We start from the raw sequence: 27,208 nt of genomic DNA, 5'->3' as shown, positions 1-27,208 counted from the left end.
GAAGAACAAATAAATAAAGAAAAAGCATCACACTCCGACAAGGGGGCATTCTCTCTTCATACCTGTTTAACACGCACACAGATGCCCTGAATGTCAAACTGAACTCGCTCCCAATAGGGTGCACTATCAATGAAACAACAATAAACAACCTCTGTTACGCTAATGATATGGTTCTGATCTCCCCATCAGTGCAAGGTCTCTAGCGACTCATCGACACCTGCCGCCAATATGCAGAGGAATTTGATATCCTACACAACGAAACCAAGACCCAGTGTATGTCGCTGCTCCCGAGATCGCTTAAGCATATTGCAGAACCGCAAATTTTTCTCGGAAATCATCGTCTGGAATTTGTTCATGAATTTCCGTATCAGGGCCACATTATCACGGACAACCTAAAAGATACGGCAGACATAGAACAGAGGCGTCGTAAACTATGTGCAACTGGCAACATGATTGCAAGGAGGTTTGCCTTCTGTCACCGAGACACGAAACTGCAGCTCTTCCGCTCGTACTGCTGCAGTTTATATAGGTGTTCCCTTTGGAGGAACTATACCCGAGAGACCATGAGACGTATCACTGTTGTTCACAGTGACATTCTGGGACGACTCATAAACACTCCTCGCTATCACTCAGCCACGCAGATGTTCATAGAAGACCGCCTGGATAATTTGAAAATCATTGTGAGGCGAACAATGTCCAGTCTGATCACCCGACTGAGAAACAGCAGCAATTCGCTCATACAAAGCATCCTGAGCAGTGAGGCAAGAAGATCTAAATTGTGGGAAAGATGGGATAATGAGGCTTCTGTTTCTTAAATGACTTATTCTCTGCTTTTGCAATAATGAAGTGTCATCTCCAGAAACTGTCATTATTATTATTATTATTATTATTATTATTATTATTATTATTATTATTATTATTATTATTATTATTATTATTGTGTTTTTATTGTTGTTTCTACGTTTCTTGTTATTATTGATTTTCGTCCTTTTTTACTACTGCTGTGAATAATATCATTGTAGAGTTTTGCAATTTTCAATTCGCATATTTAGCCTTCTAGACCTGACTTATGTAACCACCTAAGGTCCCCAGCTGGAAATTAATTGTTTGCAATCTGCATTAATTGTTATAATTTATTTTTTTTTCTCCATATAATTACGGTGAGTACCATTTCTATGGACTCTATTTTTTTCTAGTTCTTCAGCAACTGTGTGGATACTGCCGATTATTATTTTTATCATACTATCTTATGTATCTAGATTGTGTGTATTCTACTGTATTTGTATAATCCATGTATATGGCCCTGAGCTGCAATAAAGATTATTATTATTATTATTATTATTATTATTATTATTATTATTATTATTATTATTATTATTATTATTATTATTATTATTATTATTATTATTATAGCAAGTTGCAACAGTCAGCACATAACCATAATTGTAAATGTGATACCTTATGCTCCGTATGAACTCATTCATTTCATTTGCCATTTATACATCTTACCAGGAAGTAAAGTAAATGTATCTATCAGTGAATAACCCTTTCTGTCTATTATAAAAAAAAATGCTGCGTAATGGTAAAACGCTATCTAAATCCAATTCTGTCCCATAAACCGTCCAACGATTTTCTAAAAATCTTCCCATATGTTACCAGACCGGAATTTATATGTTTTGGTCCAGCTATTGATATTGCTTAACGTAATCTATAAAAGAATATGCCTATTGTAACCACACTTCCGGGTCTGTAATTTCTTCATGTCAAAAGTGTCTATAGGTCTATGCCTTGTACAAGTTGACCCTTAACACACCTTCGAAATGCACTATAGGTGAGCGTGTATTTTCAGCAGTGAAAAACATTCCTATCACCACCACCTCCCGTTGCCTTTTTCCTAACACTTCTCTCCTGACAACAGACAATTTGTTAACTGTATGAATACAGAAGGAAAAATACCGAAATAAAACATTTCAAATAAATAAGCGAAAAATGCGCCGAAGTCTCTTTGGCGCAATCGAGTTTTCTGTACAGCGTATAATCAAGGCCACCGAAATGGATCTATCTCTCAGTGGTCTTGGTATAATGCTGTATGAGCCGCGGCCCATGAAAATGTAACCATGGCCCGATGGTGGCCTGTCCTATAGATTGCCAAACGCACGATTATGGCTAACTTTAACCTAAAATAAAATAAAAACTACTGAGGGTAGAGGGCTGCAATATGGTATGACTGATGATTGGAAGGTGGATGATCAACATACCAGTTTGCAGCCTCTAGCCTCAGTAGTTTTTAAGATCCGAGGACGGGCAGAAAAAGTGCTCACGGACAGACAAAGCCGGCACGATAGTTATTTTTTACAGAAAACTAAAAACCAGGACCTCCCTAATGCAGCACAGCCAGTATCATATGTAAACTCACTCAATTTCATGGGAAAGAGGGGAAAAATGAGATGGAATATGCATATTAGATTTCTAAGTGGAATTAATTTTTTTCAGTTATTGTATAAATGAGACTTGCAGAAAAAATAGAAAAACTCCTGTCGCTTTTAGTTTGAACAGTTATTTCTTGATAAAGTCATGTATTTTGTTCAATGGCGGGTTTTCATAAAGAAATGACAGATGTCTCTGGCGATTTTAACTTGACACTAACAAACATAATATTCTCCTTCTTTTCCACATATGTATTCAAACACAAAGAAGTAAAATGAAGAAAACTTGGCGTTAAGATGTTCCAAAATTTGGTAATCTTTATGAAGAAGTCAGAGAATGCTTGTATTATATATACTAACATCTAATAGAAATAAAAGAGTTAACATTAGCTGATAACTTCAAAGGGTAATGCTTATCTTCTCTACATATACATACATACACACACACATACACACACATGTATATGTATATATTTATATATATATATATATATATATATATATATATATATATATATATATATATATATATATATATATATATATATATATATATATATATATATATATATATATATATATATATATTATATATATATATATATATATATATATATATATATATATATATATATATATATATATATATATATATATATATATATATATATATATATATATATATATATATATATATATATATATATATATATATATATAGAGAAAGAGGATATTTTAGTTTTATGTTTTATTGCAACATTCCACAAATATCGAGAGCGGAGGTTCACCCAGGGTTGTGTCTACACAAATATTTAAACCCCGAAGGAAAACAGATTTTTATTTTTGCACTGTGCCTTTCGACGCAGTGTCTGCCTGACCTCTTTTTACACCTTGACCCTTTACGGCCAATGTTATCTCATGGTAGGTAGAATACAGGGAGGAAAGGTTCACGGTTAGTAAGTTTTATAAGGAATATTGTTTCCTACTAATTTAAAAATTCCCAGCGTTTGCTTACATAAACAGAGAGATAGAGTCCAATCTCTCCCATCACTATAATTGGCCATGGTAACAAAATTGTCTTAACGTTTTCATGTCTTCTGATAATTCTAGCCATCAAAGTTCCCCTGTCAGGCTTTTGCTGTTGTTGACTTTGTATAACATTTGCACCTTCTGATTTTGAATTTTAATTTTTCTCTTTGATGCTTTTCTTGCAATTGTTATTATGTTCTGTATTTTTCAACTATGCAGTAATTATTCCTTGAAGTATTATTCCTTCTTGAAAGTGACTTTCTTGAAGCAGAGTGGCAAACTCGCTCTTTACGTTTACTTTCCTCCGGTGTCTTTTGTTGTTGCAGTCTTCATCACAACTTCTTCTTTCTTCTTTTAACATGCTTTTCCCCCATTTGTATGGGGCAAGCACGTTGCCTTCTTTTGAAGGACTTTGATTTGGCTTTGGGGCAGACTTTCTACTCTCGATCGGCTGCCCTGCTGTCATCGCTTAGACCCCGGTAGTGTATGTAATTTACATGTATTGTACCAGTTACCAGCGCCCTTTCTCCCAGCAGCGAGGAGCCTTCTCTCATAATCCTCTCCTTTCATGTTTGCTTTGTTTACGCAGTCCCGGGAAGATTTTTAGAATCTTTTAACAGACGTAGAACCTCTAGAAAGAATCTAAACGGTTTAGGTTTAATAAAAAAAAAAAAATTGCATTGTCTCTCTGTATGGTAATATTAGCTATTGAGTAATGCAAACGACTTATATCTAATAGAAATGATGAAGAAAATTTCGCTTCCCAGTCAGTCAGAACCTTAATGTGGAAGCAATATAATGCAATCATGAATAGCTTAAAACTAAAGTAATACTGCATGTCTTCTGGTTTACCATTCGTTCTCAAGTTCACTAATACATAAAATTTAGTCACTTATACACTCACGACTTTTTTGCTAATAAAAATTAAGCCATGAATAAACTTTATTATATATATATATATATATATATATATATATATATATATATATATATATATATATATATATATATATATATATATATATATATATATACACATATATATATATATATATATATATATATATATATATATATATATATATATATATATATATATATATATATATATATATATATATACATATATACACATATATATATATATATATATATATATATATATATATATATATATATATATATATATATATATATATATATATATATATATATATATATATATATATATATATATATATTTATATATATATATATATATATATATATATATATATATATATATATATATATATATATATATATATATATATATATATATATATATAAATATTTATATATTATGTTATTTTACTCTGAAGCTGTTACAGTGGCTAAATATACAATAAACATGTGAAACTTTATGTCATGTTATGAATTAATTCTAACTTTGGCAAGTAAGATCAATTATATACATTATGTATATGTATATATATATATATATATATATATATATATATATATATATATATATATATATATATATATATATATATATATATATAATTATATATATATTTTCATAATCTATATATAATTGATCTTACTTGTCAGTTAGAATTCATTCATAACATGACATAAGACTTCGCATATTTATTGTATACTTAGCCACTGTAACAGGTTCAGACTAAAATAACGTTAACGAGCTTAATAAACTCTGGTCTCGTCATCTTAAGTGTTTATCGTTGCAGGTGCCAGGGAAATTGTATGGAATGCTAAGAAGCATTTTCTGTAAGACTGGTAATTAATATATTTTTTTTAATATGCCATCAAGAGTATAATACTTTTTATCTGGTATCATTCAAAAGTGAAGACTTTTACATCATAACAAAAAAAGCCCGCAGGTTAAAAAAATAAAAAAATAAAAATTATAATAATAATTTTCTAGATGTTGTAAAAAATGCATAAATTATAAAAATAACAATTAAAAAAACTGGCAACAGGGCAAAGTGCTTCAATATAATTTTTTCAAAGCGACCGCAGCCTTTTTGCAGTGGGCTCTGCTTAAATCGTCGTGGATTTATTCTCGATGCTTTAGAAGTATGTTGTTAATAAAATGTTGTGTCTCTGAAATTCGAATTCTTTTCTTTAGTTTTTTCGTGTTTACACCTTTTGAGTACTGAAAAGTGATTTTATATTATTTGGAGACTCTGTCTCTTTCTTGAGAAGGTGATCAAAGTGAGAGGTGCAATCACGACATTACTCTCACCTCTGGTCTATGTTTGCTCAGCCTTGCTCTCATTGTTTTAATCACATTATATCTCAAAGAAAGTTATGTAACACCCACCTGGTCAGCCTTTCCTAGTTTGTTCTGAAGGAATCATCACTTTCCATTAAGGTTCTAAGACCAGCATGTAGTAGGACAAAGGGCTGAATAACCTTGAGGATGCACAGTAGCTGAAAACTACCACAAAACTGCTCGAAGGTCATGTTGGGACATCTGCAGCAGGAAGGGGCCTGTAGGTTTTTGTATGGCACAATCAGCAATCATGAAAGCTCTTGACAAGCCAACCAAACCGGTGAGCTCTTACTAAACTGCCCATGAAAACCAAGACTTGCCTCAGGCCGGACTACTGACACCCAATATGGAATTCCTGAGGCCGGATGACTGACATGCTTAATAGCTTATCTGGCGTTTGAAAAGAAAGTTGAGAAAGAAATCATCACTTTACCTTTCGAGGATCTATTCGTTCAGATGAATGTAGAATTTAAAAGGAAACGAGGTTCATCGCACAGAGATTTAAAAAGCAAATCAATTACCATTCCCTAGCTCTCGGTTTTATCCTTATTCTGTTACTGATGAATATCTAATTTTATCTCTCTCTCTCTCTCTCTCTCTCTCTCTCTCTCTCTCTCTCTCTCTCTCTCTCTCTCTTAAACGTTCTCTCAGATACCTCATTACACCAGCCTTTGAGTAATGAAAGGAAAATGTTCATTCCATTCATGAACCAAACCTAAGCTCTTCCTTTTCTAATATCGCATCAAAACATAATACGACCATAATCGAAGTTTCATTAGAAAACAAAATGCCCCGAATGGGAAACTAGAATTCACGAATGGTGAGAAACAACTCTGGTTTTTTTTTCCAACTAAAATTGAGTTCCGTAATTCTCACGTGAATGTTGGTTAAAGTCTGCGTACAGGATCTCATTTACTTTTAGGAAAGGGTCGCAATGGTTGTGGTCAGTTTTAAAGTTACCAAGTTACCTTGACAACCGCATGTGGACTATGAACAAAAATAAAGAAAAAATTAAGTCTGTGACATTTTGGAGTTCTTTAATTGGTTTTCTCCTTAAGTTCTGCTATATTTTTGGCAATCAATTTTGCCTTTAATCACCTTATTGTTTTTTTCTCTCTGTTATGCATCTAAACGATCCTCACTTTCGTCTTTGGACCACATTTCAAACTAACTCCGTTTTCCTTCAATTCTCTCTCATTTCATTATCCAACAGTGTGGGTCCTGTATTCCTCCCTCCTGTGTACTTATGCCCACAAGAACCTCTGATGACACAGTGAACCCATTTTGTGCGGCTGCTGATGAAGTGTTCTACTTCTACATATCCTTAACTCCAACCATTTTTCATATATTTTCTCCCTGTGTGTAATTCGCACTCATTTAGTTTTATTATATGTGCTGGAACTTTGCGAAACTTTTCACTCCAACCTAAACTAATTGTTATCTTCTCAGTATTGTCCTAAATTCAGTTACGATTCCCTCCCTCATTCTGATTCCCGGGGTAGACTAAGATTGAAACCAGCATGACCGACACGGAATTCGGGATTTAGATAATCTGGCCTTAATACCTGCATGTGACTCGGTGTCAGTCACCTCTCTCGCAATCAAGTGAATTGTGGCAACATCCTCAGTTTCATGCATTCCTCTCTCGTAGCATCGTTTGAAGTCCAAATGCTGATAAATGCACAAAATTTAATAAAAAAATAAAGTGCATTTTGTTGTGGTCGCTCAATCTGTCCATAAGTATAAGCTTTCTATCTTTATTATTATTGTTCGCATTTTTCTTTTGTTTCTCAGTGTTAATTTTAGTTTTTTATCGTTTACTATTTCTGTTTCCTTTCTTCAAGAATTCGGCATTCTATCCACTAAAGCTCGCCTTGCAAGTTAATTGTCTATAAGATGTTGGCTCATATTGGGTGCCAGTTAAAAAGATAGTGATATCACCGATGACTATAAATCTTAAAATGAACCAAAAAATTAACGATTGACCAACATCGGGAAGAAGTCATTCGGTACTTTAGTTTATACCACGAGAGAAACTGAGGGTAAAGAGTAAAGTAATTATTTCAAATTTAGGTGGGTATTATGGAGAAAGTCACATCTTTAGGAATAAGCTCATCAGGATAATGGCGAGTCTGATGTTATTTTTGTACAGTTCGTTAATGCAAGACTAAAAAATACAACTTTTACAAATTAGACAAACTGTAAACTGCACATAAATGTGTACGCGTGCCCACGCTTTAAAAGGTAAATATCTGACCTTAGAGGTCCAGGATTTAGGTGCATATAACTGACTCAAGAAATCACAGTGATCAGACATCACTAGCTAGGTTCTGAAGTCACGATTGTATGATAGCCAACTTCAGAAGTCCAGAATTTTGGACACTGAAAGCTGCCGTAGGAAGTCCTGGTTATGAGAAGCCAAGGACAGACATCCAAAAGGCCTCCCGGCAGAGAGTAGTTAGACGTTGGCGGGGTACAAAATGGAGATCTGAGGAAATGAGTAAGATCCCGATGGTAAAAACCTGAGACTGGATAAGCCCCCCCAAACCACCAACCCTCCTAAAAAAAGAGAAACTTATGGAAGAAGGAAATATCCAATGGTGATTGAAGTCGAAAACAGATCTCTACGAAGTGAATAAAAATACAAAAGAACTATTGGGATAAAAATAAGCCCTATACTTGATAACTGAAGCAAATAAGATAATCACGCAGGTAAGAGAACAGATAAAAAAAACTAGCTAAAAGAACGTAAAGGAAGGAGACAAACAGTAATAGAAGAGAAATAAATGTATGTTACACAGAGGACAAAAGATAATCTAGTGTGGACAACAGTTCATCGGTGAAAAGGAAATAAGAAAGGACATATTGACAAACAAGGAAAGCACAAACGAAATAAAAACATAAACAGGAAATCTTTAAAACTGAAATGAACAAATTGTATAGAACAAAATAATATGGTATTTATCGACTACAATATTAGAACGCATAATCAAAATATCAGAGAGAATGAAATAATACATTATGATATAAGATATTTTGTACTTGTCAATCTCTACCCTTCTATCATGATAGTGTATTTTCTAGCCTTTGGCTCTTCGTAGAAAAAGATAGGAAAACACAACATCAAAAGACCTTTGTCAAACTTTCAGGTTATAGTTTCCCCGTTCGACAGGAATCAGTTGGGTAGCTTTGAGCTCTACAAAAATAAATATATAAAGAAAATTAAGAATCTCACTTTCCACCATCCAGCGTCATTAAGGATTTCAAAATGTCGCGTCCTTACTTGGTTTTGTAAGTAATGTTTGCATATTACTATTTTAATTTCCCCTCCTTCAGTTACTTCTAATTTGCTTGCTTCTCGTACTTCTTATTCTCTGTACAACCTTGCATTAACAAAGGAACTTGAAAACCCTTACAGCATTAGAGAAGGAAATTGACAATGTACGCTACAATGTTATACTTCCATTTTACACCTCCAAAACAGTTTTACTTTGTCTCAACCCCCTGTAAATAAAAAAGTTGGAACTATTACATGAGTTCTGAAAGAACAATTTTTGTTTTTTAAATTGTGCCATTTTTTTTGAGAAGCAGAAGAATTCAGTGGCTAAGGCGCTTTAATGTGGGTGATAGTGTCCGATCTGCAGGGACTAATATTTGAATACATTTAAAACAAGCGTTGTTCATGTAAGTTTCTATGGTATTTGCTTTTATTCATAACTTCATCTTATATTTTCGTGATATATGGCATTGTTACATAAGAATGCAAGACCCACATCCAAATAAAGTTGAAATGAATTTTAGTTGGGCAATATTCCAGAGCAATATTCAAAGAGATATCTGTAGGGAAGATGCGACCTCAAGAATGAGCCGCAATAATATTTTATAATCCTTATCGTTGACCAAATGAAATTATAAATACTGATTCAGATAAGCCAGTGAGGAGAATGAAAACAGGCCCTGTCTCCATAGCATGTTAGTATTTCATAAAAGGACAGATTTTCATTACTACGGTGACTTGAAGGAGTACCTGAAGCAAGAAACTCAAACTTTTTTACGTTGGAAAGGAAAAGACAATGACCCATTTTCAAAAATGCGTTTGGAGTAGCCTAATAAATCTTTATAATACACCTCTCCACTTCTTTTCTTTTCTTGCCATTACGTATTTAGCATTTTCTTTGCTAACTTCTTACATTTATAATTTTTTTCTATAATTTTCTTGGATTTTTTCTAAGAAAATTCAATATATATATATATATATATATATATATATATATATATATATATATATATATAATATATATATATATATATATATATATATATATATATATATATATATATATATATATATATATATATATATATATATATATATATATATATATATATATATATACATATATATATATATATATATATATATATATATATATATATATATATATATATATATATATATATATATATATATATATATTATGTGTATCAACAATACAAATGTTTCTTTTCTTACAATAGCTAGCATTGTACAACGGATAATGTTCCCATATACACGTGAAAGGTAAATTTCAGCTATAATAATGAAAACTTCCACCATCTGCAATCGCTTCTCCCAACCTCAAAAAAAAAAAAATGGCCATCAAGGCCTCTTTCCTCAAAGCATATTCTGACATTAATTAAATTGCACCATGATGTAATGGGTCTCCCTTCATCCAACTCCTGCACATAAACCTTTCAACAGCAATTTTCCTTAAAGTTAGAGGAAAAAGTCGAAAACACAAGAGGACGTAATTAATCGACTGAAATCTTTTTGCACAACAAATGACGCTGTGGAAGATAAAAAATGTCGAGGAAAACGGATCTTTTAAGTTTATTTATTCCAGACGTGAAGACTTTTCAGTGTAGTGAAATTATGAAGAGAGGAGGCAAGCCGAATGAAATGCTCCTTTGATATCATTTTTTTTTTTCTGGAAAATAGGAGGCTGGAATTCTTTGGGCACTCGATTTTCAGCAGAGGTTTATGTTGAAATATCACGTATTTATGAGTAACAGATATGAACTGATGTATGTTATTTGTAACAATATATATATATATATATATATATATATATATATATATATATATATATATATATATATATATATATATATATCTATATGTCTGTGTGTATGCGTGTGTGAATAAATTGAGATGTTAGGAGGGTACTGTTACTAATAAATACTACATATGTATCTGGTAAAAGTGAAGAGTAGATTCTGCATGTAAGTATATATACATATATATTGCTAGGGTAGGTTAAGTACTTCAATACTTGATTCACTGGTGTTATATCACCTTGTTTTGCCTAAGACCCACATAATTATGCCAGTTAAGGCCAAATAAAGCTCTGAAGGACAGATAATGAATTAGATTAGGTTACCAGCTGAAAACTAGTATTACAAAATAGAGGTTTGTTACACAACCACATGGATTAATTAAGCAAACTTACTGGAAAGCTAGTTTCAACAAAAGTAAAATAAAAGGAAATGGATTATTTACAGGAGCTAACAGCAGCTCAAAATAGTCCTAATCAGGGTGGATACCCCAATGCTAATTATTATGATCACAACAGATTTCATAAGCCTCTTCAAACACTTTTATAAGGCAGCTGAATGCAGTGAACATTGAACAGCGGCTTCTTAGCACTGCTGATGCTGATTCTTCTCCAAGTAAGAGGGAATGTCCACGTTCAAGGTACATACACGTCTGGAAAATAAGTATCCAGATCACAATCTTGCACTAAAGAAGTTCTCACTCATCATTAATTAATCACAAGAGATGAGACTTATATCAATACTAGTACTATTAACACCATGGACGGTAAGTTATGTCATTTCACTAGACAACAAGGAATGCACTTAATAAATGACCTAATAAATGGGCTATGCTTTACTAGGGGTTCTTAGCCAGGGGCTGCTTAAGAGATGAAAATTTGAACGAGGAAAATGAGAGTCTCAGTTAAAGGGAAAGAGAACTGGGAGTAATTGTCACAATCCGACAAAGCCGCTTGGTGAGATAATGCAGTAATCAGTTGCATTAAGATTCCTTGGTTCGTTTGAAGTAACAATCACCCCCATGCAATGGAGGCAAAGGGGGAAGATCAAAGCATATTCAGAGAGAGGCCTGAGTACGTCCTTCTGCTAGGAAAGCTAAGCTGAGAGTCTCCCGATGTGGTCACTTTTACCAGACACATATGTAATTCTAATAGCCACAATGCCCTCTTAACTTCGCTAATTCTTCGCGATTTTTTGGATATGCTTGTAACTACGATTAGATAGATCCAAAGGAAGAAAAAAGAGTCTGTGACAGCCGGCCGCGGAATCGAAGGTCGAGTTACCTTAATCACAAGGAGGTCACGTTGCCGACCTGGCTTTAGAAGAATAAAGTCTATCATCTCTCGTACATATAATATACCTGTCGTTTTCAGATATATTTATTAGAGCTGGAATAGACCCATCCTCACCATCGTAGCCAAGTGGGCAATCGTTTTTATTGCTTTCTAGGCTGAAATATATATGCAGAATCTACTGGTCACTTTTACCAGACATATGTAATTCTAATAGCCACAATGCCCTCTTAACTTAGCTAATTCTTCCTTGCTTTTTTTGGATATGCTTGTAACTACAAGCTGATAGATCCAAAGGGAAGAAATTAGAAGAGCCTGTGATGCCTTGCCGCGAGTGACAAGTAGATTCTGCATATATATATGTCTCTTATATATATATATATATATATATATATATATATATATAATATATATATATATATATATATATATATATATATATATATATATATATAACTTACATGCTGAATCTACTGTTCAGATTTACCAGATATGTATGCAGCATTTATTAGTCACAGTGCCTCTTAACATCTCAATTTATTTGCATTTGGAAACTCTTGTCACTACAAAGCCTAGGTCCAAATAAAAATATACTGACTCAGGTAAAGATTTGATCTCGAAAGTCTGAGTATAGGGCAGATCTTTGCAGATAATTAGCTGGCCATGCAGAAAAGTTAAAGACTGTTTCTGCTGCATCTTTTGAATGCAGATACATTTCTTAGAGCTGAATAGAAACACTTTTACCATGCTGGTTCGACCCACGGACGGTGGACTTTATCAACAAAAAATTCACCTTAGGTAACATATATGAAAATATATTATTTCCGAGGTAGAGCGGGTGGATATTAAAGGACGTTTGTAGCTTTCTGATTGTATATGAATCACGGTGATGTGATAAATAGTCATAATATGGCTACGTGCGACAAACGCACTACACGGTCAACATGGCAGAGGTGGGTGGATATCGTCTCCAAACGCAAAACAACTGAGTTCGATGGGTGAGTTGATGGGAGATGTTATTCACTTATACCTCTCTTGTGGCCGACTGCGTTAGTGCGTCCCTGTAGTCCTGATTCTCGTCCATCGCTGGTTCAACCCCACGGACGGTGGACTTATTATCAACTAAAAATTCCCTTAGGTAACATATATGAAAATATATTATTTCCGGTAGAGTGAATTGGATATTAAAGGGCGTTTGTAGCTTTGATTGTATATGAATCACGGTGATGTGATAAATAGTCATAATATGGCTCGTGCGACAAACGCACTACCACGGTCAACATGGCAGAGGTGGGTGGATATCGTCTCAAAAGCAAAACACCTGAGTTCGACAGGTGAGTTGATGGGAGATGTTATTCACTTATATCTCTCTTTTGGCCGACTGCGTTAGTGCGTCCCTGTAGTCCTGATTCCTCGTCTGTCGCTGGTTCGACCCCAAAACGGGACTGTGGACTTATTATCAACTAAAAAATTCCCCTTCATTAACATATATGAAAATATATTATTTCCGAGCTAGAGCGAATAGGATATTAAAGGCGTTTGTAGCTTTCTGATTGTATATGAATCACGGTGATGTGATAAATGGTCATAATATGGCTACGTGCGACAAACGTACTACACGGTCAACATGGCAGAAGTGGGTGGATATCGTCTCCAAACGCAAAACACCTGAGTTCGACAGGTGAGTTGATGAGAGATGTTATTCATTTATACCTCTCTTGTGGCCGACTGCGTTAGTGCATCCCTGTAGTCCTGATTCCTCGTCCGTCGCTGGTTCGAATTTATTGGACGGTGGACTTATTATCAACTAAAATTCCCCTCCGGTAACATATATGAAAATATATTATTTCATGAGAGAAGCGAATTGGAGATTCAAAGGACGTTTGTAGCTTTCTGATTGTATATGAATCACGGTGATGTGATAAATAGTCATAATGACTACCAAAAACAAACGCACTACACGTCAACATTGCAGAGGTGGTGGATATCGTCTAAAAAAAGCAAAACACCTGAGTTCGACGGGTGAGTTGATGGGAGATATTATTCATTTATACCTCTCTTGTGGCCGACTTTTGTTAGAAGCGTCCCTGAAGTCCTGATTCCTCGTCCGTCGCTGGTTGACCCCACATGGACGGTGGACTTACTATCAACTAAAAATTCCCCTCCGGTAACATTTATGAAAATATATTATTTCCGAGGTAGAGCGAATTGGATATTAAAGGACGTTTGTAGGTTTCTGATTGTTATATATATATATATATATATATATATATATATATATATATATATATATATATATATATATATATATATATATATATATATATATATATATATATATCTCTCAAATATAAATATATATATATATATAAACATAGACAGAAGATATTCATTGACCAAGAGGCTGCAGGGAAAACTCTGGACTCAAAAAAGTTTTCTTGCAAACTCTCTGTGCTGATTGTCCCTTTTATCCAGAAATTACTATACTGATTGTCCCATTTATCCAAATATTACTGTACCGACTGTCCCATTTATCCAGATATTACTGTGGTGACTGTCCATTTTATCCAGGTATGTCTGTGTTGACTGCCCTATTTTTCCTGGTACTAGCATTTCTTGTCATATTCCAGAAGCTGCCTTGAGATAATTTTATGCTGAATGACAACCAATAAAATCTTTCTCTCTCTACTCTCTCTCTCTCTCTACTCTTCTCCATCTCTGAAATGGAACCCTATCCTCTCTCTCTTCTCTCTCTCTCTCTCTCTTAGGGAGCTCTCTCTCTCCAATCTGAAAGAAATCTCTTCTGGTTTTCAACACACCCTCTCTATTATCTCCCAAAATCCCTCCTCTCATATCTCTGTCACCCCTTCCCAAACCCCAAGCAGGAGTGGCATTGATGTCTTACCCCCAAAGTATTCTTTTCTAGATAGTAAGTCATATCTTCTGTTTCCTAAAGTAGGCATGATAAATTCTGACAAAGTTACTAAGCCTGGGGCAGAACCAGGCCCTGTTTAAATGGCAAACACTTGAGTGTCAACACAGGGTTTTGGTCTAGTGACGTCTTACCCCCACAGTGCTGATTTCTAGATAGTAAGTCATTTGTATACTAAGCTTAATATTTGAAATTCTTTCAATGCGCTTTCCAGAGTAATTGTCAAAAAATACACACACACACACATTAAGCTATTTATATATATATAAAATATATATATATATATATATACATATATATATATAATATATATTTATATATATATATATATATATACTATATATATATATAATATATATATATATATATATATATACATATATCATTTTCACACCAAAATTAGAGGTGCGTGAAATAATCTTTAAAATTTTCTTATTTCTTTCAGTTCAGAAACTGGCGTTGCTTATCAAACAGTATTTCACATTTAAGAACCTCTGTATCTTTACCATGGAAAATGTTCAAATTAATCTGATTAGATTATTGAGTTCAAATGGAGTTCCGTACAGTGCTGCTCATATCACAGGACCTGGTGTTTTGAATTTTTGGCGGATTTACATCTTACTACACAGATGCAGGAATTTGACATATTTAAGAGATTAATTGTTTTCATACTGAAAACAAGTATAAATAAGCATGTTCATGTAATATGGTATAAATGGAAGATAAATGAGGAAAAATCAAAACATAAAAAAGCTGAAATTCTTGCCTCATTTGGTATATATAAAGTAATAAATGAAATCTTTCAAAAGTGAGAAGAGAAAAAGAGAGACAGAGGTCATTTTCCATATCGTCTCCAAGTAAAAATACACCAGGAGTTGACTTAAGAGACATGAGCTGCTGTCTTATTTTATTGCCTTGTGAGGCCAAAACAATACCAACTCGAAAAATAAAAGTTTCTTTGATAAACAGTAGTTTGAAGCTCTTAATTAGGAATGTTAAATGGCGCTGTTTCATGAGATCCAGTGATCGTTTGTGGGGATAAGGGCATGGAATGGAGCCTGCAACTGCATTCGGGAAATTGAAATAATCTTTCAAGGAACTCACATCCCCTCCGCCATCATTCTTGGTGAAACTTTCCTTGTGCCTTTAAAGTTTGATGTGGGCGCTAGAATCAGAGTGACGAGTTAATCAACACTGTCATCATATGTCCAAAATTAAGATTAGATAAATAAATAAATAAATAAATAAATAAATAAGAATTACCCGTCTACTAAACGGGTTTGGCGCTCCAACTTCGTATTTGGAGTTACAGTCGCCAACTGAGCCTAAGTATATTATATGTAGTGTCTTCTGCTTCTTCTTCTTTATCTTCAGCTTTTCCCATCTTTATATGGGGTCGCTGTTTGTTATTAGTCTTCTCCATCTTCTGCGATCATGCACCATTACCTCACTCACGTTCTTCTCCTGCATGTCCCTGTTAACTGTGACTCTCCATCTCATTCTTGGTCTACCTCTCCTCCTTGTTCCAGTCACTTCCATATTCATGGTTCTTTTACATACGAATCCTCCTCTCTTCTCATAACATGTCCAAACTATTGTAATCGTCTCTGTTGCAGCTTCTTTGATATTTCTGTAACTTTCACCTTCCCTCTTATGAAGTCATTCCTTATCCTGTCTGTTCTTGTCACTCTGCACATCCAACGCAGCATTCTCATTTCTGCCACTTCCATCTTTCTCTCTTGTGCTTTCTTCATAGGACATGTTTCACAACTATACATCAACGCAGGTCTGACAATGCTCTTGTACATTTTTCCCTTCATCTTTACATTAAATCTTTTGTCACATAACACACCTGATGTTTTCCTCCAATTGCAAAGCTGATTGTATTCTGTGATTCACTTCCTCCTCCATCCTCCACAATCAGTGACACACAACCCAAGGTACTTAAAGGATGTAATCGTTTTTTTACTTCAAAAATGCTTCTTTTGGTTTCCAGTTGATGCTTCCCTCAGTTTTGCTCTGCTTACCTTTAGGCCTCTGTCCTCCAATGCACTCTCCACAACTCCAACTTCCTGTCTGCTTATTCCTTACTGGTGGTCACTAGCACTATTTCATCTGCAAAGAGTACAAACTAAGGCACCTGATCTTTCACTCCAGACACTATCACATCCATTACCATATCAAAAATATAGGACTCATGGCAGAAACCTTGGTGGAGTCCAAATTTCACCTCAAACTTGTCTGTTGTTCCCACTGAGCTTCTTACCTGTGTTGTTGCTTCTCTATACATATCATTTACAAAACACATATTTTTCTGAGACACCTTTTTCCTCATGCACCTCCACACTTCTTGCTTTAGGCACTCTGATCATATGCTCTCAAGATCTATAAATACAAGATGTAGTTCCTTTCCTTTTTCTCTATATTTTCCATGACTTGTCGCAATACAAAGATGGCATCTGTTGTCCCTTTCCCGGCATGAACCCAAACTATTCAAAGTCATTTATAGATGTTTCATCCCTTAGCCTTGCCTCTATTATTCTTTCATAGATTTTCATGGTATGTGCCATCAGCTTTATGCCCTGATAGTTGGCACAATCTTGATGTCTTATTTTTTTCTTTGTAAATGGGGACTAGCAGGCTGTTTCTCCAGGCGTCAGGTATCTTTCTCCTGCTGGTAGATCATATTGAACAAGTCCCACAAGATGTTAATTCCCTCCTCTCCTGAAGCACCTCCACACCTCGACTGGTATTCCATCTGGTCCCACTGCTTTACCTTTCTTCATTTTACTTAGTGCCTGCCTCACTTCTCTCCGACTAATCCTGGGAACTTCTCTTTCATTAGCTACTCCATCCTCAATGATATTCCTGGGATTTTCTTCATTTAGAAGATTTCAAAATACTGTCTCCATCTACTTTTAATTTCCTCCTCTTTTGTTAGAACCTTACCATTTCCATCTTTAATTTGCTTAATGTGTGTGAGGTCTTTTGCTGTTTTGTCTCTAGCTTTGGCTATCCTGTGGATGTTTCTTTGCCCTCCAGTGTGTCAACATTCTCATACAGATCATTGAAAGCAGCAGCCTTGGCTCTGGCAACTTGTTGTTTTGCAACTTTTCTTTGCTTCTTTGATATTTGCTCATTTTCTTCTGTTTTGTGTTTATCATAGTTCTTTTGGGATTCTTTCTTTTCTTGATCTTGTCTTGTGTGTCTTTATTCCACCACCAACTTTCTTTATCTTTTGGGGACCTTTGCCTGATGTTTTGCCTAAAATTTCCTCCCCATGCCTTAGGATCACATTGCTGTTAAACTCCCACCAATCATTTACATCATCTTCCAACTTTATTTCTCTCAGAACACTCCTTAAACCTAGATCTCAACTCCACATTTTCTGCCTTTTCTAGCTCCCTCCATTTGATCTTAGGGTTACTTTTCCTCTTTCCCTTTGTCCCTTTTCGAATTGAAAGGTCCAAAAAACCACCAGCTTATGTTGTTGGCCAACATTCTTCCATATATCACTTTACAATCCTTTACTTCCTTAAGGTGTTGTCTGGTTACAGAGCAGAAAATCAATTTGACTCTCTTCCACCACTTCTATATGTCACATAATCTTTCTTCATAAAGAATGTATTAATTAGTGCCATATCAAATGCCACTGTAGAAGTCTATGATGCCTTTGCCTTCTTCGTTCCTCTCCCCCATTCCTAGTCCTCCATGGATTCTTGAAATCACTCTTCTATCTGCACCTATATTAGTGCAGCAGATTGCTGTAAAAATCGTTCAGATAGTGAAACAAGCATGAAATTTGGCACAAACATTCCTAAGACTACGCTCTCTTAGAAAGGGCGCTGGCCACCTAAAAATCCAAGATGGCGGCTATTTTTCAAAATGGCCGCCATCTATGTTGAGATTCACTGGTTTGGGAGCATCTATTGATGGAATATGCCATTTTTTTTTTTTTTTTTAAACCTCGACTTTTAGGTTATAAAATGTTCCATACCACACATTTTATTGAAAACCCTTACTAAATGAATTGTAACCAAGATGGTGTACAAAATGGTTGCCATAAAAGTTTTTTTTTTTCTATCCACAGCGCTAGCAGACATAGAGACCAACTGTTTTTATTTAATGGTATATTCATGTGATCAGACAGTTTAACTAATATGCTATTTTCAACTGAAATAGTAATGGTATGGTCACATACAACATTGTGTCTAAGACTGTAACCATAAAAAAGAAAAGAAGAGAAATACGGACTAAACGCAACCAATCTATGTATAGGTCTCAACCTACACCTTTGAAAAATTCGAGGATAAGAAGGTAGGCATAGCATGACACGTTGGATGCTCAAGCTAGATTATCTACTGAAGAGAGGGCAATATTTATCTAGACTTCACATTTGCAAGTGCACAGAGCTGTGCAGGGAAGACCCAGCTTGTAGCACTTGCACCTTTCCCGACAGCCTGCTTTGCATCCACATTTGGTAAGCTGTTGGCAACTCTTGGCTAAGGGCGAGTTGGTTGTCCAGAGGACTTGCCATGCTTCACCAGACTTTTGCCATCCCCACTCAGCAGGGTTCTCTGGCTGTGGCTGACACTGGGTGGCCTGCCCCCACACACAACCAGCCTGGTACGCAGCACGCTTGGTGTGTTGGAGGAGAGCTCCTGGTTGGTGGAATGGCCTCATATGCCCTTTGTTTTCTGGCAAACATATCAAGTCTAGCCTCATCCACAGTGCCAGCAGTGCTGGATCTTTCATACATAAGTATGACAAACCTCTCCAGGACCTTCAGGTCACTCTCTTCCACTCTGAGAGGGTAGTGACTCAGTTTGGAGAACACAGGAGGCCTCTGGAAAGATGTTCCATGTCTGCCAGGCGGTCTTCTTGCCCTTGCTCCGGAAGGCTGACACTGTATCACAGCCTGTGAACGCATGGAAGAAGAGCATGCCATTCACCTTCTCCTGGCCCAGAGAGTTGCACAGGTCATGCACAGCAATCCAGCGCAGGCTCTGGCCTTGGCCAAATGCCACCCATAGCTTCTCTAGCCCTAGATTGTGGAGAGTGGAGAAAGCACTGACTGCAACGACAAGAACATCTGTGTCATTTGCTTTAACCGTGATGGTCTTGGCTCCATGTTCTGTGGCATATTTGGCATGGAGAAAGATGCGGGTGTCAGCTTCCTCATGAGAGCACTTTTCCAGTCCCTGAAGACTAGCCTCATGAGTGCTGAGGACAGCAGACCCTTTCGTGGCAATGACAACATTTGTGGCAGACATCTGGGCAACTTTTGTCTGCCAGGAACTGGAACAACTCTGTCTTGTTGGCATCGTGTCTTAGGAAATTGCGCCAGTTGGATGGAATTGTGTTCTTGTCTGTCACCTTGCGCCTTCCTCCTGACCACGTTGGAGCCTGGTCTCAGCTTTGAGGCTGGATGTATTGTATACATCAAATACAAGATGTGATGATGTGTACTTGCTGCTATAGGATTGTATCACAGGCAAGAAGTCGCAAAGTGCATAGCCCTCAAAGGTCTTTCCTTTCTTTGGTGGCAAGGCATGGACCAAAGCTGATCCATCTACAATGAGGACATCAGTCTTTGGTTCTTTGTCTTCTAGTGTAACATGACTCTCCAGGACCGAGGTCAGCTGAGACTTCTGACATGTGTACAGCCTACCACCCTCACTAAGGGAAGCTGGGAATGTTTGATTCTCGTGTTGAAGAATTCCTGCAGATCACATTCACGGCTCTGACAGGATATAAATAGCTTTGAGAAAAGCTGGCAATCCTCCTTCAGAAGTTTCTGCTTTGACTGTTCTACAGGAGCAGCTTCTTGCCTGAAGAAGTCAGTTCTGTTCTTCTTTATCGGCTCATAGAAGGAGACTGCATTGTTTGCCAAAGAGTCTGAAAACTTCTGAAATTTAGTGCGGCCTCTGTCAAGGTGTGTCTGTAGAAGTTCTGCTGAGCTGGGGTGGGCAATGTCTTTGTTGTCAATGGAATACAGATCCTGGCTCTCTTCCTGAAAAGGACTTCCCAAGTGTTGCAAAGCCAATGACAGCTTGCTGACTCTCTCCAAGAATGTCTTCTGCGCATGAGGTGTTTGTTCATGGTGTGTTGTCTGCTCATTAGACTCCTTACTTTGAACCTCTGTTTCGTATGCAGACACCAAGCGGATGATCTCTGGGCCAGCCACCATCCATCTTCTGAGTGCTGACGGATCTTCAGTCAGCCCAATGGCTCCGCCATCAGCCTTTATAAAGGCATTGGTCTGCTCATGAGCTTGGTCAAGAGCCATTGCTGAGAACTGGCGACTGGTCTTGTGCACAACAAAGTTGCCAGCCTTGAACTCCTTGTGCAACTCTGGGTGTGAACTCTAGGTAAGCATGTCCCTGAGGTGAATAGGCAGCCAACGAGCATAGTTTGTATTATTGTTGGAAAAGAAGTAGGGTATCAGCTCATGCAATGCCTGGCAGTAGAGGACAAAATTGGCCTCACGGAAGGACCTGATCAGTAGGAATATCACAAGTTCCATAGACAACACCATGTGCCAGAAGTGGAACTGTGGACTCTGCTGTCTTCGAAGGTCACACCACTCCTCAAACTCTAATGCCTGCTCATTGTTGTTTGCTTTCTCAGCACAGTAGTCAGTGTATGCTGTCCTCAGGAGTTTGTACAAACTAGAGGCTGTAACCTGGTGCATCTGCCGTGTCCTGGTTACACTTGCAGCTGACAGGAAGGATTCTGCAGTTCCAGATGAAGCAACTCCTGCCTCCACCAGAGCTCCTGTCCAACCACTGCCATGAAGAAGAGTACCAAGAGATGTCATTGCTGCCATCTCAATGTGCAGACCACCAAACATTACCAGATACTTGTCTTCGCCATACTGATCAGGCCACTGCCACTGCACCTGCTTTGCTACGGCATAGATTGGCTGATCAGCTGTGATTATGGGTATCTGGCCAGGGTTCAGAAAATCAGTGACATCCTGCACTTTCTGCATCACGTGTTTGATCGTAGCAACAGAATGAGCCTGATCACGCAGGAGAGGAAGCAATGAAGTTATGGTTACTTCAAATTCTGGGCTTCTCTTCATTGAAGCGTGATGAGCTGACCACGTCAGATTCACTGCATCATCTATTTCCTGGGTGACTATGACCTTGTCTAGCCACTGATACTCCAGTGCAAGCTGTGGCCCCAAGATATCTGTGGGTGGCTTTGGTATTGCAGTGTTTGGTGGCACAGGGTTCTTTGTTTGAAAGGAAGCTGGTGAGATGTTTGTGAATGTGTCCGGCAATTCAGGCACCGACCTCACTTTCTCAGGTGCAAACTTTAGTTGCTGTCTTTCCTGTCCAGTGTTCTCCTTGGTGGGGTGCTGAAATATGGAGATGCTAGTTCCATGGAAGGAGGTAGTGGCAGTAGTTGCAGATGGGTTGTGGTCGATGTTGTCCATCACTGCAGTGGTGAACAACCCTTTTCGCAGTACTGGGGACAGACCACACCCTCCTCCACATATTTGCTAACTGTGGCATCTCCTAACTGTGCAGAGACCTCCAGTACTCTGTCATAAGAGATACTGAGGCCATACTGATGTAGCATTTCAACCAGGTTTCTCTTCCTGGTTTTGGCATAGACTGAGAGTCCCATGTAGACTGGGAATGGTGTTTCTCTGTCTTTGGAGTGTCTATGAGTTGTTGCCCTCTTTGTATCGGGAGTAGCAGTTGAACTGCATGAGCTGTGCAATGGCCTGGTCTGACTTTGATGCTCCAAATCGTAACTGTGACTTGATGTCAGCCCCATGCTCAACCATCCCTACAAACTGGAGCAGGAGAGGAGGCACAGAATTTCGTACACAAGCCTCAGAAAATGTGCCATCAAACCGTGACTGATGATCAAGTATAGACTTTCTGAGAATATTTGCTGCTTTAGCAATGATAACTGCCTCTGAAAGATCAGATGATTGAGCAAGTGCTTTTTTCCCACATCCTTTGAAATGCAAGTAATACATCTCTGCCAGATTTATGAGCCTCAAGTTCTGGAATTTCTGCCAGAAGTTTGTCTTTGAGTCTCGTGGAATTTACACTTGGTGACTCTACACCCAATTGTTCCAGACGTTGTTGGTAGAGGTGGCAAATATCTGCCAGCCGAAATGTGACTGGATCATCTGAACAAAGGTTGTTTTCAACAATGTATGTCATCAGTTCTGACAGAACTAGTGGATACACATCTGATTCTGACTCAGTGCTACCTTGGTCTTTCTCAAGGCTCCTCAGGTAGGACCTTTTCTGTTGTAGAGGGCACAAAGACAGGCATGGTGATACTTAAACTCCTGTGCAATGACATCCCCACCAGTCAACTTAGCAAGGAGCTTGCCATCACTAAGTATCTCTGCACATTCAGGCAATTTCAAGTCAAGGCCCTTAGTACTAGCCTGTCTGAGATCAGATGCAGGTGCCACTTTCTCACAGAAAATGCAAACTTCATTGTCATGACTGGTTGGCGCAGTTTTGCACGACTAGTCTCAGTGTTGCTGGTCTGGTCATTGATTGTCGCTTTTTGCACGGTCCAGTTTAGTGTTGTTAAACAACAAGCGACAGTTCACATGGTATTTTTGCTGCATTTTTCCTGAGAGTGGCCTCTATGCCATCACCTTCATCCAGCCTTGCTGGATCCATTATCAGTGGCATTTCATTAATTTCACTGAACATGGGAATGTTCCTTGCCAGCATTGTGTACCCATCATGGTCTAGGACATGATGACTTGGAGGTGATGTCATGCTCACCTCTTTTGTCCTTCTGACAAAGACAACACAAACTCCAGTTTGTTTTTCTACTGCTCAATATTGATTGGCATCACATTCTGCCATGATTTCACTTTTGATTAAGGCCGAGGGGTTATCCTTTACCACCTTAAACAAAGCACACATTCCTGTATGGGATTCAACTAGGTTCGGTCTCCCTACACCTAGCCCGATCATTCATCCAGTGCCATTTAAGTCCCGTGTGATCTGTACACCATCCGGTAAGTACATGAACCATCATGTACAGCCCCATACCCTTGGCTCGGCTCTCCCGCGCTGGCACATCCTGTCTATTCAGGTGCGGCTATCTAACTATAGCTGGTCTGGGGCTGTTAGAAAGCATTTGGGACACTAAACTAAACTATACTACAACTACTAGTCTAAGACTACAGGATTAGTAAAGCTGGATTAGCTGGCACTGAACCCCATGCTGAGTTACACAGCAGTGATGTCACCAGTGTGCCCTGGTTGTGTGCAGACATACACTCTTTTACATTTATTAATTTTCCTTCAAAATTGATGAGTTATTCTGAAAGAGATGGCCTCATTAGGATCTAAAACCACAGAAACCAAGATCCATGCTTAAAACGATAATTGTTGAACGGGCATTATTTCTCATTATAATTATTGTTTCTACCTTTTCTTGGCAGCCATATAGCCCCCATATTTAAAGGTAAACTGTACTGGGAAGCTACAGAAACATAATATTCACAAGAAATAGTATGGAAGAGCTTTACCATATTGCTAGAAGCAAATACATGCCATTCTAGTGAAAAATTAGCCAAAATCTGTCGATACTGGCCGCCATCTTGGAATTTGGCCGCCATATTAAATTTTTAATGTGGCCAGCGCCCTTTTCTGATAGAGGAACTTTAAAGAGCACTTGTGCAAAATTTCATGCTTGTTTCACTATCTGAACGATTCTTATGAAATATGCAATTATCTGCTGCACTATATGTCCATTCAAGTCTTGCCAATACAACTCTCTCTTCCTCTGAGATTTTGTTAAACATTCATCCAACTAGTCCAAAACATTGACAGGTCTTCCTCATCACATCCAGCTTTGGGTGTAAGCATCTTATCACATTTAGGACTTCTTCTGATAACATTAATTTGACCTTCATTATCTGACTACCACTTCTTTTGACTTCTACCACTTTTTCCTTCAGTTCATTGTTTAGCAATGCATGCCCATCCATCTACCATTCTCGGCTGCTCCACTGAAACAGGAGCTTACATCCTCCTCTATTTCCTTTGCTCTTGTTCCTCTCCATATTGACTGCATAAAAGATTTCAACTCTCCTGTATTCAAATCTCCGCCACTTTTACTCTTTCCTGTCTTTCATACTACCCACATTTAGTGTCAAATTCTAAAAGAATCATATGGACTTGCTTCTTTGAATAAAACAATCGCCCACACTGGGGTAGCCCTTGCCTATTTATTGGATTTGGGTCATGAGGCCCCTTCGCATCAGATAACTGTCATTTGCCCATGGCATTCTCTCTGAATCAGATTCGACTAACCATGGTTCTGGCATTGGGTTTTTACTGGGATGCCCTTCCTGTCACTACTGAATATATTTACCACCTTGACATGGGGCTTGGGACTATATATCTAGTGTAAAGCCTATATTATGTTCTTATATAATTCATTTGAATAAACCACTCCATTTGACTTATCATGTAAGTTGACTATGGAAAATTTGAAGTCTAATCCCTCTTAGAAATGACCTGGTTGCAAAAAAGATTTGGGAATCTTACATATTCAGAGTCAGGGAATGAGTATGAAACATATTTAGAGGCTATATGACTGAATAGTCACGTTATCCGAACATAGGCAAACTTTTTTTTTCATGATGATGATGGTTTCTAAAATAAAATAAAAATACATAATATTAAAAAAGTATACAATGTAAATGCATCATGTTAGATAGAATATACAAATTATCTGTATTTATGTTTTTAAAACGTTTTTGGTTTCGTCACAGTTTTATGGGAAATTTCTGATAGCTTATCAGTCTGGAAATTTATTGCATAACAAGGTGAATAAGAATGCAGAAAAATAAAGAGAATTTTACGAGGTAGCGAAGTCTAGAATAATAACGTTCATTAGAGTTAGAATGAAATATATTGAAAGTGCCACAAATCCTGGTTATGTAGGCTCTCTTAATCGATTATATTTACATCAGGTTTGCCTTAAAATCACCAGCTATACTTGATGTCACAAGCACTAAACAACATGATCAGCCCAGTTAAGAATTTGAAAAAAAAAAAAAAATAAATCGCATTTCATTAGTGTTATAGTTTTTTTTTTTTTATTAATGTTATGGCATCTACTATACCTGCATCAAACAGCTGACGTATAAATACTAAAGATAATGTTGATTAGCCTTTGACCAGACCATATGATTTAAGGAAAAAAAAAAAAAAAGATAAAAACTCTTTTAAGTAGTTCAGTCAATCTTCGTTTTCCGTTTAACACTGACGTTTACTAATGAAAGACAGATATGAAGTTGCCTAGTGTGGACGGGAAGGAGAGACAATAAAAGACGGAAGGTGTGGGCACATCTAGAGTTTTACCAGAGGCTGTGCCCCTTAGGAACATAAGGATCAAGAAAATAGTCAGGAACCTAATTAAGCTTGATTAAAATTGTTCCATGAACATGCAGCATCTAAGCAGATACTTTGCGCATTTAAAAAAATCTATAATAAGAGGTGTTTATTTTTTAAATACTTTAAACTTATTCTGTCGAAATGATGATGAGGTGCCATCATCACTTCTTGAGGTACACAGTAATGTTTGTTTCTTATTACATTACTCGAGTTGAGAGAGAAAGAGAGAGAGAGAGCAGAGAGAAACAGAGAGAGAGAGAGTGTCACCTTTTGAGATCTTGATGTTTTTTAGGCTAATATTTAATGGTCCAAATATTTACCTCTCATAACATCTTTAGTAAAAAAAAAAGTCACACATTTAGTTACAAGACTACATTTCGCAGTACAAATCATGATTTATAAAGAATTAATTTAAAAGTATCTAGACATTGCCCAAAATGTAAAAATTTAAAACCGCATTTTTGTTATATCAACCAACATTCGCTATACTCTTTTCAGACATCATGACCCACAGAACGTCTATGTAATCTTAGTGTGTGAACAGGTATGTAAATGTGTTTGTGTATAAGCGAACTGTAAAAATTATGGTAAGAAATGCAAGCCCGTACATGATTAAGGTTATTTGATGAACATGTTTACCGCGTCATGCTGACAAGAAATTAGAAGAAATCTCGACTACAGGCCGAAATGACATTACAAAAAATTTTCCTCTCTCTGTAGAGTGACATCATAACTAGCTATGCTTTAGGCAC

The sequence above is a fragment of the Macrobrachium rosenbergii genome, chromosome 46 (assembly GCF_040412425.1).
Source record: "Macrobrachium rosenbergii isolate ZJJX-2024 chromosome 46, ASM4041242v1, whole genome shotgun sequence".
NCBI classification, from domain to species: domain Eukaryota; kingdom Metazoa; phylum Arthropoda; class Malacostraca; order Decapoda; family Palaemonidae; genus Macrobrachium; species Macrobrachium rosenbergii.
The sequence above is the reverse complement of the archived record's forward strand: the minus strand, read 5'-3'. Positions refer to the sequence as shown.